The sequence below is a fragment of the Anarhichas minor genome, unplaced genomic scaffold (assembly GCF_050575085.1).
Source record: "Anarhichas minor isolate MPS153535 unplaced genomic scaffold, ASM5057508v1 ptg000074l, whole genome shotgun sequence".
Classification (NCBI taxonomy): domain Eukaryota; kingdom Metazoa; phylum Chordata; class Actinopteri; order Perciformes; family Anarhichadidae; genus Anarhichas; species Anarhichas minor.
The window spans coordinates 3,229,484-3,244,924 of record NW_027466520.1 but is presented as its reverse complement, the minus strand read 5'-3'; positions in this window follow the sequence as shown (position 1 = coordinate 3,244,924).

Genomic DNA, 15,441 nt, shown 5'->3' with positions numbered 1-15,441 from the left:
GCCTCTGGCTCTTATCCGACCAGGCAGATACAGATAGCTCTGTTTATTTGCATTTCTCCTTGAGTCAACCTGGGAGGCCTAGAAATAAAAAGAAACTAGATTTCACATCTTGTTTTTGAATCCCTCTTCAGCCGACAGAGACGTCAAAATATTTGGAAAAGGTCAGAAAGTAGCGAGGAAAGTTAAAATGATGCTTAGAAGAACAGCTTTGCCCCGTAGCCTCATTTTCAACTCTTTAATCTGTTTAGAAAGTAAAATATTACTTCCCATTTGCATTATTTTGCTATTATTAGCACCTCTGTGTCCTATTGTCCCCGAAGAAGCAGCCTCAGTGCCACCGGTAAAGGCAGACCACCCTCTCTGTGGCGAAACCCTGTCATCCTACAGCGAAGCCGAGCACCACGGGGGGGTGGGGGGGGGGGGGGGGACCAAATAACCTTGAAAGCGTCCAAGAGCCTTTCGTGACTCGTGATGTATTGAACAAACACTCCGGGTACAGGCATGTGTCCCAACCACCCTCATTTCCTCTCTCAGGGGTTGACAAACAGATGGACACTGTAGGCAGTCTCCCATTAGCTCCAAGCTTCTCCTGAACACGAGCACCCCGGTGCCTCCGAGGTCATTTCTCAAGCAGATACGCTGATTAACGGGTTGTGGAGCTCGGCAGCAAAGAGAGAGAGAGGATTTTTCTACTTTGTTGTATCTTGTGTGTACCGATCATGTGTTTTGAACAATGTGCATGCTGCAGCTCATACATCTCGGCACGAGATGTATAACGCAGATGTTGTGCATTTTAAATAAAGTGAGAGCTGCTATTTTAATGCGTCACAGGTTGCAAAACAAAGCCCTACTTATCTTGGTTATGACGTGGAGCAGAACCGCAGCTGTTAAGGTGTGATGTGTAAGAGAAAAGCATACTTTAAAGCCTATTAGTCTCCATCATATTTAATCTGAGTGCTCCAACACACCCCTGAAAACCTTTTATTGAGCTTTTGTGCTCCAAGCGAAAAGGGGGTGATAATGAAAACCAGTGGGCATTCGTCAAATGTGCTGCAGAGGACAAACTGTCACAATGAGGATGTGAAAAGTGATGCATTAGGAGTGTTGTGGTGCCCTCTGTTTGTGCTCTGCTGTACTAAACATTCCAGCTCAGTGGGTGTAAGTACAGCTCATGCTACCTGCACCACTTACTTTCGCTCATCCACTCTGCATGTTTACACCAGAAAAATGGTTGACAAGATGGATTGTAGGAGCTAATTCTTTAGTTTGATTATTTCATTATAATTATTTATTATTTTTGTAGACACAAGGGGCACTAAGCACCAGATTGAGCACGTGTTGAGGTAACACATTAAGGATAAAGGGAGCAGGTGTTTCAACGTCAGGTGAAGCACCAGGAAGGGACATGTTTTTACTTCCAGAGCAAGAGAGAGGCAGCATGATGAACACATGTTTGATTTTGGACTGGAAAATAAAATGAGTTTAAACATTAATCGTACACGGACAATAGACTTCTAAACTGCCTGAACCCAATTTAAATGGTGCATCAGTGGACTTTTGTTGTTTTTTGAAAGAGATCTTATTTTGATGATTGGTCACTAAAACATAAACATTAGACAATAAGTCAAATTTATGTATTTAAAAATGATGAAATATTAAGTCAACAGGTACTAAAACAATTGTGAGATAGTAAATCAAATGTACTAAGTCAACATAACAAATGTTGGAGGCTAAGTCAAAATTCCGAAAGAATATGTTAACATTATGAGAAACCAGGTAAGAAAAAGTTAAATAACTTTATTATAATGTCTTATTTATTATGTAGTTTTTTCCTCTTTCTTGGCAAAAATGTGCTTCCATACTTGCCTGACTTTGAAATAATCAAAACAGAAAATTACATCAGAATCTGCCAAACTACAAACTTCCCACCACACATCAGCCTCAGACGACCTCCGGCTGGACATGTTGTTGTGCGGGAAGCACTAAAATGAGAGGCTTCAAAAACCAGCTGTGGGTCTCACATTCCTGACTTCTGCCATTCTGTCCCTTCAACAAAAGCTTGACCTCTGTTGGCTCCGTCTGTAAAGAGGTGTTGACAAGGCCAGTCTAACCTGAAGGACACTGTTGAAGACCAGCAGCTGTCTCAACATTCTGCCACTTTTTTCCCAACTTGGATGGCCATAGGGCCACAGGGACGTCTTTGTTTGTTTGTTTTCTTTTAACATGAAAATTTGAGCAAATATTTCATTTTAGAAAAAATGTTTCATTCTGCTTTCTTTCACCACAATGTCCTGCGAGGAGAGCGGGGAAGGTGAAGGGTTAATTTGTGGCCGGGGAAACCTGATGCTAATTAAGTCTTAGGAATGCCACATACTGACATTGTATTGCAGAGCGCCCTCAGAGTGGCTCGGGCATGGAGAGAGCCAGTGGTAATGCGTGAGTCTGATGGTTTTACTCCGTACTGACAGTCTCACCGGACCCTGGAGCTGAAGGTAATGCTCTGTCAAGAGGTGCACACCAAGAGTCTCTTATGTCAAGTTTGTGCTTAGTTTCATTTGAAAGGAGAAGATCAGTGATGGACTTTCAGGATCTTTTTTAGTTCAATCAAAGAACAGTTTGGAGATTTTCCCAGATTTGGTGATCAGAAGCTCAACTCGCATTTTCTTTTTCTTTTTTGCAGGCAGAGATTTCAATATATCTGACGCAAAAAAAATGGTTTTAGTAACACCAGTGCTGTTGGTGCTGTTGCCTTGGTTCTCACTGCAAGCTGTCGCAGAGATCTGCCGGGGGCCGTACTGCTACCGCGCGGAAACCGGCGATCCAAGACCGTGCACCGGAGCGCACTGCCCGGGGAGCAGATCCTACAGACCGCCGCGGCAGTTCAACCCGACGACGCAAGGGAGAGCGGCGCAGATCGTCGCCAGCCAGCACCATGCATACCCGAGCTCTCCAAGAACAGCGCCGGACGCTTACCTCGCCGTCAAGCCGCTTCGCGTGCGGCACAGCGACGGCGGCGGCGCGCGGATGAGAGCGCCAGAAGTTTTACCTGCAGGATGCACCGATGCGGACTGCGCCCCTGTTGTGAAACATTCTCAGTCCGCTAATGACACCAGAGACTGTAGGGGGATCGAGTGCAGGCTGCCGCTGAGGATACGGCCAAGAGCTCGCGCGAAGTCTTGTGTGGGAGAGGGGTGCAGTTCAGAGGAGAGCACCAGCCAGCTTCCTCCTGTCCACCTGTCCGACAGAGCCGCGCAGTTTCTGGGAGATTTTCCGGAGCTTGAATATCCGTCGTCGGAACTTGGCGGCGCACCTTTGGGTGTCCAGCTCACATGTGACATCAACCCAGGTCTGCTATTATCATAATCATCATTGTCATCTAACATTTTAACTGTTGCTTTCAGATGATTACAGGCTGATTAACTTCTTCAAAATGCCCTTTGTGCACAATTGTGCACCAATCTAACCACTGCCAGACATTTCTGGTTGAGTGACAAGCTTCAAAAGAAGTTGATGAATTATTAACTTGCTCTGGAAACAGTGTGCCTGTAATGTAACTATGCATGTAACCCTTTATTGACTTTAACCCCCGTTTTCCCACCAGGGATCTGCAAAATGGGATTAAGCTCAAAAAGCAAAGGAAGACCTTGTTGACCTTCAGCCCTAAATTATATCTGCACAGCTAGAGCAGCTGAACTGGAAACATGTCTGTGAGTCAGTTGTCCAGAAAATGTTGAGTGCTTTGATGTTGGTCCACAAAGGACACGTTCATTGCACTTGCCAGCTCGGCCAATAAACAGGGTCAATGGGTGTTCAAACTTTATCGCCGCAGCATTTGCAGAAATCAGACTTCTGAATCAGTCTTAATCTCTTTTAATCCCTTCCTCCACTGCAGTGTTTAACAATAACAACTTGTCTGATCCCATATTTCATTTTGCATTATTTTCCCCTCAGGGGAGAACGAAGTTCCCTCTGAAGATGCCCTCATCTTGCACCTCCAGCTGGCGAAGGGGCAGGAGAAGCTGGTGGAGGCCCTACGCGCCCAGCAGATCGTCATCCGCGACCTGCAGCAGAAGCTCGCCGACCAACAGGAGGCGCTGCTGTCCCAGCAGAGGGAGATCCTGGACCAGCAGCGGCGCATGTATGACCAGATGGATGTAGTGAAGGCCCAGTACGGCCTCCTGTCGGACACCGTCAAGCAGGTCTCCTTCCAGGGCCTGCAGGGTGAGCTGCAGAGCTACTTCGAGAGCCACCTGGCGGGTCTGCAGAGCCAGGCCCGCAGCCACCTGCAGAAGTCCTACGCCGTGCACAAGATGGACATCGACTCGAAGGTGATGGATGTAGTCGGAGAGGCTCATTTTCCTCAACCTCTGCTGGGTTGCCCTTCGCCTTGTGTGGGGGAGGAGTACTGTGATTTTCAGAGGGACCCACCTCAGTGTGAGAAGTGCACCATGTGTCCACCGGGCTTCTTTCTGATCTCGCAATGTTCTCCCACTGCAGACAGGATGTGCCAGGTATTGTCCTTTTAAAATACTCATATATTCACACCCTTTTCACTTCATTTAAAACGCACTGCTGTCTGTTTGCATGACGTGTGAGACTGCTATCTGTACTTATCTGTGATGTGTGAAAACCAACCCACTGCTCACTAAAGTGTGAATGGGTTTCAGCTAATAGTTAAACCTTGATATTGTGGAATCAGTCAGTTTTCACACATGTGGCGGCAATGCCCAAACATAATAACAGTTGATTTGGAGGGAAAATGTTCATACTTATCAGAATGAAGCTATAATTAATAGTAAAAATGTATTCACAATGATTATTGTATGAATTGCAGGACAGAGATGAATGCCTTGAAGTACCAAACATTTGTGGAGAGCGAGTGAAGTGCCTTAATACTCCAGGTATGTTTTTGATGATTAAAGCAATTAATCTCCTAATTGTAGGCAGTGGGGAAAAAACAATATCTCCCTCTTTTTCACCTTTTTACTCCTTGGTTTCTCTATTCTCTCTGGTCTTTGACTGCACAGGGGGGTTCAGGTGTCTGGGGGTTTCTGAGAGAGAAGCAGTGATGGGCTTGTGTGGTCCCGACTACTTCTTCAACCAGGAGCTGCAGGAGTGCCAGGCCTGTTCTGACTGTGATGGAGAGTCGGTTTCTGCTCCCTGCACAGCTATCACTGACTCAGTCTGCGGCCAGCCTTCAGAGAGCCAACTCTCCCAGTCTTGGGGGGCCAGTGTGGGAGTCCCATCCGCCAGGTCTTCTGGCGGCCACATCTTCCCTGGGCTTCAACTTAACATCCGAGGCAAAGAGAGAATTGATCTGCTGTCCAACGAGGCAGGGCAGGTGACGTTCCTGCAGCATGGCCTCGTGTGGTTGGATCATAACTTTGCGATAAAGCACAGCTGCAGGAACTTCCTCCAGGTGGGGATGAGGCTCAACGGGAGCCAGGAGGAGGAGGGTTGGGACCTCAGTGGTGTTCGCATCGAACAGCCGGATGGGAAATACTTCCAGGGTGTCAGCGTCAGCAGTGGAGTCGAGGTGGAGCCCAACCACACCTTCACTCTGCTGCTGAAGAGTCCCAATCAACACTGCAACCAGAGCAAGGATCTTCACCTCTACGATATCACCGCCCCCTCTGTCAGCCTGCTCTGGTTGTCGCATGACACCGGTGCCGTAGCTATGACGGCTCAGATGTCCCTGTTGACGCACTACCAGACCAGCTATCGCCCAACTTTCCGCATTACCTCAGTGTCCGACCCTTATATGATCATTCTAACGCACGACAACCGCGGCGTGCGCTTCACAGAGAGCGGTGTGGTGAAGTTCGTCCTCCAACAGGCGCTTTACTCTATGGGCCACACCTGCATTCGAGAGGGTTTCTCCCTGATTGCCTACACCAACCGCAACGGGACCGGCCAGGAGGCGATGCAAGCCTTCAAGACGGGCGTCAACTACAGGGACACCTCCATCACCCTCTCTGGCGCCGTGAGCGTAGCTGGCGGCGACACGCTGAGCTTTGAGATCACGTCTCCGTCCCAGTGCAACATCCGCTACTTCGGGGACAGCACCGGGATCAGCGTGCTGAGCCTCATCTGGATTCCCTCGGCGGTGTCGTCGGCGCTGACTGCTACTGTGTCCAGGACGGGTCTGCCCTCTGGAGCAGTCAGGAATAAGCCGCTGTCGTTCCAGCAGATCGGCGCCGACACGCCGCAGGTTCGATTGGCCCGCTCCGGGGAGCCAAACAGCCGGAAGAACTTCATATTCCACGAGAAAGGGACGGCGAACATCGCCCTCAACCTGAAGCTGATACACTCCTGCAATATTGTGAAACTCACTTTGCAGCGGGCGGGGGATCAGGGCAAGCAGGCGGGTCCTGTGGCTCAGCAGGTGTCTGGACATATGCCGGAAGGGAGCGAGTGGGCCAGCATCGGGCTGAGGGCCTCGTTTCCGGTCCAGAACGGTACGGCGGTCTATGTTACTCTGGACTGCATCCGTGGGCGAGTTAACCAGATAACACACGAGGGCGGCACTAACATTTCAATCCTCTGGGTTGCAGTGTGATCCAAGAAGCCTTTTTATCAGTAACAAGAAGACAGTTTTGCACAATATTGAATTGCAGAGCAGATTCAACAATTTACCAAATAAAGAGAGATGAAAAACAATGTTATTCATCTATTACACATATTTTGTCATATTATTGTTCTAAATGTATGTTTCATCACCTGTTTAGACTTTTATTGTGAAATCTCTTTTGGATATGATTAACACAAGTACTGCTTTCGCTTGAAGTACTTCGGCTGGTTGAGCAGTGACCAATTATACATGGGATATGTGTGTGTGTGTGTGTGTGTGTGTGTAGAGTGTGTATGAGTGTACGTACATGTGCAGTGGTGCTTGTTATGTGTGTGTGTGTGTGTATGCGTGTGTGTGTGTGTGTGTGTTTATGTACAGATTGGCATGCCTACCTTTCTAGGAGTCGTTTAATATGTATATCCTTCTGTTCCTGCACATATTTAACTTGTGTACTGTATGTAACAAACGTTTTCTGTATTATATCACTAGGCATTTAAAAATAGTTTAACATTTTGGGAGCTACTAAGCTAAGCTAACTGGCTGCTCTTGCTAGCTTCATATTTACCATACCAATGTTAGAGTGGTATCGGTCTTCTCATCTATCATTAAGGCCTTTACACACTGCAGGCGTGACAAACAAATAACACAAAAATGCAAAATACTTGCCTGCGAATTTTTGTTCTTCTTCACTATCGTGTACATTTTGAATATGCCTGTTTTTCACAACAAGATTGGTTGATGCCTTTATTCGAAGTGCAAAAAGCTCAGAAGAATCAACCTATATTCCCCCCCACCCCATAAACTGTCTACATGCATTGCCCAAAATGTCAAACTATCCCTTTAATGCTCTGAAGACTAATGAAATAGCTATACACACATGCTAGGTAAACTCTCTCAAGCAGGAGTTGGTATTTGATGTTGTTTTTGATGATATTTATTTGCCTTTTATAAAACATGACTTTTGTATTTACACTATAGAATACATATATTTGTCAGTCATGAGAATAGCATAAAAATATGTATATGTGGTAAAGTGCTGAATAGGCAGTGTTGGTATTCATTAGTACACGCAGCGGTAGCCTCTATCATACGTTTATCTGCACACGTATAGTTTAACATAGTATTATGGAATGTGCAAACATCATACTTTGTTATTCTTTTGCCTGAATGCTGTTTCCCTGTGAGGAGTTGCCCATGCATATCGTTCATAATTGCCTCTGTGTGTGTTCTGTCCTCTAAACAATTAGGCATAATTAAGTGTTTCAGGGAGTTGGCAACAAAGCCGGCCACGGAAATTCTTCAGATTTATTCTCACTTCATTATGTTTAGTGATTTTTCTTTGAGTTTTCTGTGGTTGGGCTCCCTGCACATGTCAATGCATGCACTCTTGTTCAACACCAAATAAAATGTACATATGTTTAGCCAGAGAATGACTTTAACTCCAGCTTGTTCATATTGTATTCTGTTAATTGTTTTTTTCCATTTAGCATAATGTAAAGCATTCCTGTCCAGACACATTTGACATGTGTCTACCCTTTAACTTCCCATCAAGTTAAAGAGTAAAAGTTTAACATTCAGACGTTACTCATTCCAGTTAATCCCAAACATACTGAACCTCTTTTGAACCTTATTAAACAGCTATAGGTGCCAAAATTGCAGAAAGTCATACACTGCATATTTCCTCTCGATTGGTCTTAATCAAGGTTAAATTATTCTTCAATCTATTACCTATAGGAGAGCTGTTCCTTGGCTTAAACATATCAAACAGCCAGTGAGTCAATGAGAGGGAGAGGCGGGAAGAAAAAAAAGGTCTGGATGTGAAAAACAATCAAATGTTTCTGTCGGCTGCCTGAATTGAAAACAGGTGTTTCAGTGGAGCAGTGCTCCAGATGTGTGACGATGTAGATCAAATGAGACCCACAGCACTTGAAGAGTTTCAGAGACATCAGAGAGAGAACAGAGAAAACTGAGGAGTGTGTGTGTTAGCTCCTCTAATCATTATTTTCTGAATTAGCAATGGTTCAAATGACTAATTGTAATGTTAAAGGGCGAAACTCTGTTGTTCCCCTTAGCACAACGACGCTTCTTTCAGTTAGCCTCAGACTTTAGTTCGCCTTTTAGTTGTGTTTTGTTTGTACGGCCAACAAATTTCCCCCTCATCGTCACTCACATTCTCAGCAGATGTTTCCAGCAAGAAAGCCTTGATAAGTTCACCTAATGCTTCCCAGCTAGCACCAAATGGCAGAACAACAAAGTTCAGCACTAGCTGCAAAGTCAAACGTCTGGCTGCTGTTGTAAAGAACCAGTTATTTTCTTCTGGAACGACTGGAGGCCAAAGCAAAGAAGGAAATGGTGAAGTGACATTCATGAAGTGGCCAGAAACACAACTCTGTATGACAGCCATATTTTCAAACCCCCAAACCGGGAGCCTTAAGTGTAGCGTGCACATGTGTGCGCTTCTGCACGAACCATAGGCGTTTTCATCAGGATGGGGAACAGCCGGTTAAATGGTCGATTTTTTCCTGCTGCAGCTGAAAGTGAAGCCGTGAGAGTGATGAGAGTAAAATAGTGAGGCTGCTGGCCAGAAAAGACAAAAAGCTGATCTGTAAGTATCTGTATGCTAAACAGCTCAATAGAGCTGAGAGGAACTGCAGAGTCGGGTGACATTTAGCTGCGGGTTCATCAATACAATCAACTCCTTTCATATGTAGTCATGCCGTCCTTTGTTTGTATGAAAAAAGATTTATTATCTGCTTTGATATTCGATCAGACCTGGTAACATTCATCTTCCATAGACACATTAAACCAAGAGGTAACAAAGGTGTGGCACAGATCAGATGCCTGAGTCAAGATAGAATAATCAACCAAAGCATTCGGAAATTCAATCCATAAATGCTGTGATGTGAAAACACAAAAAGGTGCCATGCTGTTTGACAGGCCGCATACCATTTATCTCTTGCAAAACAGAGACATCATTCATCACTGCAGTGCATCTGTTGTGAGTTTATTTGCATTCTGAGGGTTTCTGTGTTTGGAGTTCCTTCAGAGTCTCTAATGAGTCCAGAACTGTGACCACAAAACTTAGAAATCCAGTACGTCTAATACGAGTCTTTTTTATGTTTGTAAAGTATTTAACTTAATACTCTAAATGTGCATCTGCGTCACGTATTCATGGGTGCATGTTGATGTCGAGGTGAACACCCTCCTCACCCAAACCTGGCCCCCAGTCTGCTCCGACGTTGACTTAAAAAGGACAAAGCCGGAGACAGGCTTGCTTTAATCAGAAGCGGATGTTACTCTAAGAGCCAAGGCATCTTGTCTGCAGGGAAATGTTTCGACCATGTGGTCGGGTCTGATGCTGCAACCCGCCGCAGTGCGTTACACTGGTACTCGACAGTGGATTTATGGGGTGCGAAGAAAGTCTGTAATGATGTGGTTGATTTTTTTTAAACAGCTTGTTGGGTTCTTTTGAGAATTAATTATATTAAATAATCTAAATACGGAAATTAAGCCTATTTGGGCATTTTAAATGTCTTCAATACTACTTGGAGTTACAGCTGAAAAACACTCCTGCTGCAAGAAGTTATGTTTGAGTTTGGAACCAATTTCTCCGTGTTCAGTTTGGTCTCACCTGCCAAGAATCGCTGACTCGATAACAAATGTTATAGGTCAGGCCATATCTGAAAGTAATTTTTCATCTTGCCACTCAAATTGAATGGTGTCGTTGAAGTAAAAAGTATGAAGCTACATCATTCTGCGTCTGACATTACAAACCGCTCTTTGCTCTACGAACTCAATATGTGAACTATTGTTCAACATACTTTAGTGTGAACAAGAGTATGAATCTTTTCGGACGCACTGAACTGCGATTACCACGTTACTTCCTGAGAGCCTCCTCGCCCCGTTGGAGACTTGTAAGCACGGAAACCCGTTCCAACCCCATGTGACCAAATGACGATTTCTGAGAATCTTGATGTCTGAAACACTTTTAAATATATGTGACGCCTAGCAGTGGAGTGGAATCCACTTACATTGAAGCGTTATTAACATTTCATTACATTAAGTGTAATTTACGTTATTATACTGTACTATTTTACAGCAAGTTGTATGCTATTCGCATGCTAATGGTTTCATGCTAGGATTTCTGACAGGTTTAGTTTAGTTTGCATTCCTAAAGAATCTCACATACGGCTTAGCGTACTAAATAGCATGTTAGTATGACATTTTGGAAGCAACCAGAGCATCATTTTTCTCCATAGAGGTAAATGGGTGTGTTCACAGCACCTTTCAGCGAAAGATATGAACTTCCAGAACAACTGAAAACAGAAAAGATCAATTATTTGCTGGCAGGTTTTGAGGAAACAATTGTAGTCGTAGCCGAGGGACCAGCGAGGCGTTTGTCTGGCTAAAAGTCCAATATGTGTCTTACTGTAAGTGCAAAACTATTGCATCCACGTCTCTGGGTTTCTCTGTAACTGCTTGCTCTCCATCATCCTCCCTTTCTTGTGCATCCGCTCATCTGTCGCAATCTCCGCCCTCCTGCCTTCGTCCATCTGTGCCGGTGTTGTTCTCCTCATTAGAGAGGTTGCTGATGCATGAGGAAATGGGCTGGCAGGTCCGTAGCCGCAAACACAAAAGTGGGATTCATATTAAACCGCCTGTGGAAAGTTTCCTGGTGTGACAAAACACCCAAAAACTTGACCATCAAGCTCCTTAAATTACTCAGATTTTCGTTGTTGTTGAACAGTTTCTACAACATGAGAAACACTCGCTTTCTGTCGGGCATTCTTGAAAAGCTGAAAGCTACACTGACACTGACAATAATCATGCTGGACATGCTGCATCTCTCTGTTCCAGTCTTGGCGAGGGCTCTGCATAGTTCCCACCAGTGTCTGGTAAAGTCCCCGATCACCAGGAATGCAGCATTTAGTTTTCTCGTTCTTTTGCTGACCTTAATCAAGGGCAACCTGAAACTCCAGAGCCATGGGGATCCGTCTGTTAGTGTGTGTGTGCAATATGCACATGTTTATGCAACAGGGAGTGAGGCCCGTCTTGCTGTCTTCATGAAGAGGCCATTTAAAGCGCTGATGATGAATAATAGGTTGGCTGAATGCGAGCGAGCGAGTCCCTCTGGTGTATATTTAAATGGCGGAGAGATGCTCTCTCACTCATATCAACTCCCCCGTGGTCCATGAGGTTAATTGCTTTCTCCGGCAGGCGCTTACAGATTAACTATCTCATTGAATGCATCCATACAAATGACTCAGCGTGTACCACAATAAGTTGAGCGGAGGTGTGTGTGTGTGTGTGTGTGTGTGTGTGTGTGCAGTGCTTTGCAACAGAACATAGTGTATGCTTAGGTAGCATGCAGGGTGCACTGCGAGGTCGGAGAAGCTAATGAGTACGACTGACTTTGACTAACAAAGTGGACGTAACAGAGAATCTTTGGCTTAAATAGCCTTCAACAAAAGCGTGATAGTCCAGCATTTATATTTTTGAGGCAGATGCAACCCAGCAGGTATGGATTTGGTGATTTGCCGTTGAAAACTAAACGTTTTTAAGCCCAGGACAATTCAGGTTTCATATACCTTTCGTCTTGTTTTTGTTTTGGTAGCATTATATTTGAAAAAATAACTGCTAAAGATCTGGGAACATGGGGACTTTTCTAACTAACCCAGAATTACGCACCTCGTGATTTACGTCTAGTGCCAACGTTCAGTGTTATTGCAGGAGGAACTGTGGCTTTTATGTGGGGAGGAGGAAAGCAAGAGTGTGGTGGATGGTCATGTATCATGTCAGGCTCTTAATGCTGGGGACTGGAAGGTCGTAACCTGAGGTGCCAGATGGTTTGTTTACACAGAACCATCTGAGAAGCCGGTTGTTGGAAACTGTTTGGAAAAGGGCGGTCGCTTTCAAAAAATACTTGGCAGATGATTTGTTGAACCATCAGTCAATGAAACTGAGTGAAAACATCTTTTCTATCAAGAAAAGCCTTCAGTGTCGTTCTTTTTGTTCTTCTTTCTATGAAGAAACTCTCCAGCTCTGATGTAACTGATGATATTGCAGCTTCTAGCCTCTTCAGGAGCCGCCATTGTTGTGTCACACACACACACACCAAAGTCACGCCACATGCCACATCTGGAAATGATGCCATGAGAGCGGTGAGAGTGAATCAAAACAGTAAAAACCTGAATAACGACCTAAAACACACTGAAACTTAGTCGCCTTCTTTCAACCTCCAAACCAACAAATCCACGTTTAGCTGCAAACTCCCGGCCGAGAAAAAGTAATGTGTTATCTGCTGTCAACCAAGCATGCGGCCTCTCCCCCTTTCATGTGTTCGCCGTGCAGTGTCACCAAAGTGAAACCAAACACTAATGGATGACCCAGCAGCTCCTGGGCTGACATCAGGGCAGAGGCAGAGTTCAACGGCTCAGAGGACTGTGAGGTGAACGCCACCAATTCCAACAGACACCAACATCTGGCTTGGCTTAGCCGCCACACACACACACACACATGGTCTGTTTAAAGGAAAGACTTCAGTGAGACTTCATGAGAATCCTTTTGACCTTTCAGTCAAAATGCTTTGGTAAGCGCCTCTCAAGCCTTCACTTCACCATCTAGTGTGTTGCTCATAAATCACCGCAACAGTCTGGAAAAAGATTAACTTCTACGACTTAAACTTTATAACATGTTTGCTACATTTCTCCTGTCTGCAAGCCGTGTGTTTGGACACTGCAGCTCGTCTCCTCTCTGTGTAATCACATGTGGGATTAGAGCGTCGGGGCTTTACAAGGCCCGTGATGTGCTCCAAGCGGTCGGGGGAGCAGATCCTCCAGGAGACGCTGGTGATAAACTGCTCATGTGGGAACATCTCTGATCACTGAGAAAATGCCAGACCTGGTCATTTAGTCATTATTCGTACTATTCATTCTGAATCTGTAAAAAGGAATATGTCTACGCTCTGTGGAAGACTGTGAGGGAGATAACAGAGTCCGCAGAAGCAGCGTGTCAAGGTTGATTGAAATTAATTTGGCCTCATGACACCAAATGAGTCCAAAATGTGATGTCAAGAGCACACAGGTAATTCCTTGATGTCAATTAATGGAGGATGAGCTGACAAGTCACTTTGTCTCTGTGGCTCTGCAGCAAGAGGAGTGGATCGTAAAACTCCACATGTGGGCTGTAAGCAGGGACAGCTCACATATTGACTTCATGTGTGCATGAAGATGTCGGCCAGCTTCATTCCAGACAACTGTTGACTTTTACTGATGAGATAGGTATTAGATTTTCATTTTTTGCTGTTTTCTTTCTTTTATTATACATTGCTAGAGTTGGTTTTGCCTATTTTATAATAGAATCCACCCAATTTGATTCGATTTTACATTTAATTCTATAACTTAATGATTTTGCTGCCTTGTGTGAAGCAATTGTTTTACTGCACACGTTGAAGGATCGAAGTTTCCTCAAGAAAGAGAGTCGACTCGTCCCCTTCTTGTACACAGCGTTGATGTTGGTCTTCCAGTTCAGTCTGTTGTCGATGGAGACACCCAGGAACTTGTCCATATCCTCTCCCAGAACTCTCAGCGGTTGTGGAGCCGTCGTCTTCCTCCTGAAGTCGACCACCATCTCTCTGGTCTTGGCCACGTTTCAGAAGCAGGTGATTTCTACCGACCCACTCCACAAAGTCATCCACTACTGCCCTGTACTCCTCCTCCCGTCCGTCCCTTATACACCCGACCACTGCAGAGTCCTCAGAGACCTTCTGCAGATGGCATGACCCCGAGTAGTACTGGAAGTCAGAAAGTGCCACTTTTCATGTCCCTATTTGCTGTTCAAGGACTTTCTCACCGATTTATGTAACAAATAAAACTCTTCTGGTCAGGTAACATTATGTAGGGGTACACAGTAACACAACCGATCATCAGCACAGCTCTACAGGAAGAACGTCAGTGTCGACCAGATTACATGCAAAGTCTCAACAGTGAGACAACGTTAGAGTCCGAAGCTGCAGCTGAAGGTGTTGATCAATGACGGCTTTGAACTATGTTGGACCTCATCATGCAAAACCCCACGGTGTGGAAACAGTTAACTGAGTGATTACATGTCACATTTGTAATGTCAAAACCATCCGCTTCTTCTGAGTGGCTTCATGCAGAGCCAGCTGATACAGTGTGCCGCCCAGATGTTTCGTTTAAAACATGGAGTGTCACTTTCTTATGCTAATCACTTAAATAAAACAAACAAGGTAAACCCCTGTGTGGTTGTGAGTCTTTGTCACAGAGGCGGTGATTATTCCCACGAGGTGCTTTTCCTCTTTATCTGTGTTTGAGAGGGAAAGATGAGGTAAAACATCTGGGAACCTTTTACATACTTTGGGATGCATGTTTTCTTTCGTTTGGCCATAAAAGGATGTTGTAATCAGGAATGATTGAGAGCAAAAAAAAAAAAAACAGCTCATTGAGACAATAAACAGAAAATAATTTTTATTTGCCAAAAATTCCATCCACATTTGCTGTGCATGTCTGTTTTTAGTAAAGGTCAAAATACACTCCCTGCTGCTCCTCGTGACTCACGTGTGGAGCTGCAGTGCCATCTAGGGAGAGGTGTGTAACCTGCCAGCGATGCCTCTCACAAAAATACCACTAATGGATATTTTTGTACTTATTGTCTCATATTTTATATAACTTTATATATTTACAATACATTTTCTTTCCTTTATGGATCCTCCCTGTGAAAGCACTTCACACGATTGTACTTCTATAACCAGAGTGACAATAAACATCTTGGATTTTTTACTGGAGTTGCACGAGAAACATGAAACCGTTATGTTTGTATTATTGTCATTATTTTGTGTATATTTTGTATGA